Source organism: Mus caroli, unplaced genomic scaffold (genome assembly GCF_978045245.1).
Source record: "Mus caroli unplaced genomic scaffold, Mus_caroli_1 scaffold_39, whole genome shotgun sequence".
NCBI lineage: Eukaryota > Metazoa > Chordata > Mammalia > Rodentia > Muridae > Mus > Mus caroli.
The window spans coordinates 720,590-723,983 of record NW_028227294.1 but is presented as its reverse complement, the minus strand read 5'-3'; positions in this window follow the sequence as shown (position 1 = coordinate 723,983).

Sequence of the window (3,394 nt, the reverse complement as noted above, 5' to 3'; positions counted from 1 at the left end):
GAAAGAAAGAAAGAAAGAAAGAAAGAAAGAAAGAAAGAAAGAAAGAAAGAAAGAAAGAAAGAAAGAAAGAAAGAAAGGAAGAAAGGAAGAAAGAAAGAAAGAAAAGAAAAAAATACTTAAAGGACATTTTGTCCTTTCTGTTTTTTTTTTTTCTTTTTTTTTTCTTATTTTTAGAATTTCAGTTTTGTTTCTTTTTTTTTTTTTTGTAAAGGGTTTTGTAGGGTGTTTTATAACAGTATCTTATAGGGTTTTTTTTTTTGAGTATTTTAGTATATTATTAGTGATTTTTCTGATTTTTTAAAAAGTTTTTTAGGGTGTTTCAGTGTTTTGGGTTTTTGCTTTTTTTCTAGGGTTCTATCTTTCATTTTTAGGGGTTTTTGTTTTGTTTTTATAGAGTTTTAAGATATTATTATTTTTTTACTTTTAAGGTTTTATTGATGGAATTAATAGTTTTAGGGTAGGCAGGAAGTGGTGGCCCATGCCTTAAATCCCAGCACTTTGAGAGGAAGAAGTATTGGCTTTCTTAGTTCAAGGCCAGCCTGGTTTACAGAGGCAGGTCCAATATAGGTAGGGATACACATACAAACCCAGTCTCCAAAATCTGAAAAAAAATAAGAAAAAAATAAAGAAAGAAAGAAAGAAAGAAGGAAGGAAGGAAGGAAGGAAGGAAGGAAGGAAGGAAGGAAGGAAAGAAGGATGGAAGGAAAGAAAGAAAGAAAGAAAGAAAGAAAGAAAGAAAGAAAGAAGAAAGAAAGAAAGAAAGAAAGAAAGAAAGAAAGAAAGAAAGAAAGAAAGAAAGAAAGAAAGAAAGAAAGAAAGAAAAGAGAAAAATAATTAATGGACATTTTTGCCTTTTTGGTTTTTTTTTTTTTGTTGTTTGGTTTTTTTTTTTTTAGAATTTTAGTGGTTTTTGTAAAAGGTTTTGTAGGGTTTTTTTTATGAGTATCTTAGATGGTTTTTTTGTTTGTTTTTTTCGAATTTTAGTGTATTTTTAATGTTTTTTATGATTTATTTGTTAGTTTTTTAGGGTGTTTTAGGGTTTTGGGTTTTTTTTAAAATTTTTGTTAGTGTTCTATCTTTTATTTTTAGGGATTTTTGTTTTGTTTTTATAGTTTTTGATTATTATTATTTTTTTTTTAATTTTAAGATTTTATTGTTGGATTTAAGTGTTTTAGGTTTGCCAGGCAGTGGTGGCCCATGCCTTAAATCACAGAACTTGAGAGGAAGAAGTACTGGATTTCTTAGGTCAAGGCCAGCATGGTTTACAGTGGCAGTTCCAGTAGAGCTAGGGATCCACAGAGAAACCTAGTCTCCAAAATTTCAAATAAATAAATAAATAAATAAAATAAAAACAAAGTAGGAAAGAAACAAAGGAAGGAAGGAAGGAAGGAAGGAAGGAAGGAAGGAAGGAAGGAAGGAAGGAAGGAAGGAACCAAATTTCTTTATGCATATTTTGGGCTTCCTGTGTAATTTTTTTTTTAAAGAAATTTAGGGTTCTTTACAGCAGTTTCAGGATTTTATGAAGATTCTTTTAGAGGTTATTTTGGTTTTCTGTGTTTTAGTGTATGTTTAGTGCTTTTTAAAAAAGATTTTAGAGTGTTTTTGTTTGTTTGTTTGTTTTTGGCTTTAGGGTTTTCTTTAGGCTTTTAGTATTTTTTTGAGTTTTTATGTGTATGTGTGTTGGAGTGTGTTAAGGTCGAAGTCAGCATGGTCTACAGAGTGAGTTCGAGGACAGCCAGAAGTACACAGAGAAACTCAGTCTCCAAAAACTTGAAAAAAAAAGAAGAAAAAAAAAGAAATAAAAATAATAAGAACGAAGGAAAGAAGAAAGAAAGAAAGAAAGAGAGAATGGAAGACAGAAAGAAAGAAAGAAAGAAAGAAAGAAAGAAAGAAAGAAAGAAAGAAAGAAAGAAAGAAAGAAAGAAAGAAAACAGATTTAGTGAAATTTATGGCTCTGTATATTTTTGTAGAAATTTAGCGTCTTTTAAAAGGTTAATAGTGTGTTTGGAAGACTATTGTAGAATGTTATTGTTATTTTTTATTGTTGCTTATTTTTTATATCCTAGGTTGTCCTGTTTTTTGGTTGTTTGTTTTTTGGCTGAAGGGTTTTTGTTTAGAATTTTCCTTCAATTATTTATTATTATTATTATTATTATTATTATTATTATTATTATTAATTATTGTATTTTTGAAGAAAAAATTATTTTTTTATTTTGGAGGTAAAGTGTTTTAGCTTTGCCAGTCAAGTGTGGTTCATGCCTTTATTCCCAGCCCTTGGGAGCAGAGGCAGGTGGATTTGTAAGGTCTAGGCAAGTCTGGTCTATAGAGTATGTTCCAGTATATCCAGGGCTATACAGAGAAAAAAAGTTTTGAAAAACAAAATAAATCAAACCAAAAAGTAGCTTAAGGGTCATTTTGGGGTTGATATATATCTATATAATTTCATAGTTTGTTTTTTTTTTTTTGTAAGGGGTTTGTAGCCTTTTTAGAAGAAGTTTTAGATTTATTTGATTTTAGACTTCTAGTGTAGGTTAAGTGTTTTGTTGTTGTTGGGTTTTATTTGTTTTTTTTTTTGGTTTTTAAGTATTATAGTAAGTTTTAGAGTTTTGGTGTTTAATTTAGGCTTAATTATATTTATTTTTTTTTGCATTTTACTTTATTTTTTAGGTTTTTGTTTTGTTGTTTTTTTGTTTGTTTGTTTGTTTGTTTTAATTTTAAGGATTTATATTTGGTATTTAATTGTTTTATGGTTGCTAGGAAATTGTGGACCGTGCCTTCAATCTCAGCAATTGGGAGTCAGAGGTAGTAGATTTGTGAGTTTGAGGCCAGCCTGATCTAAAGAGGGAGCTCCAGGACAGGTAGGGATACACAGAGAAACCCAGTCATGAAAAACTCAGAAAACAAATGAAATAAAATAAAATGAAATAAAATGAGAAAAGAAAGAAAGAAAGAAAAAAAGAAAGAAAGAAGGAAAGAAACATAGATGATAGATAGATAGATAGATAGATAGATAGATAGATAGATAGATAGATAGATAGATAGAAGGAAAAGGAAGGAAAGAAGGACGGAAAGAAATAAGGTAGGAAGAAAGGAAGGAAGGAAGTAATAAATTAAGAAAGAAAGTTAGAAAGATAGATAGATAGATATATAGATAGATGATAGATAGATAGATGATAGATGATAGATAGATGATAGATAGATAGATAGATAGATAGATAGATAGATAGATAGATAGATAGATAGAAAGATAGATGGAAGGAAGGAAGGAAGGAAAAGGAAGGAAAGATGGAATGAAGTAAAGAAGGAAGGTAGAAATAAAGGAAGAAAGGAAGAATTGAAGGAAGAAAGAAAGAAAGAAAGAAAGAAAGAAAGAAAGAAAGAAAGAAGGAAAGAA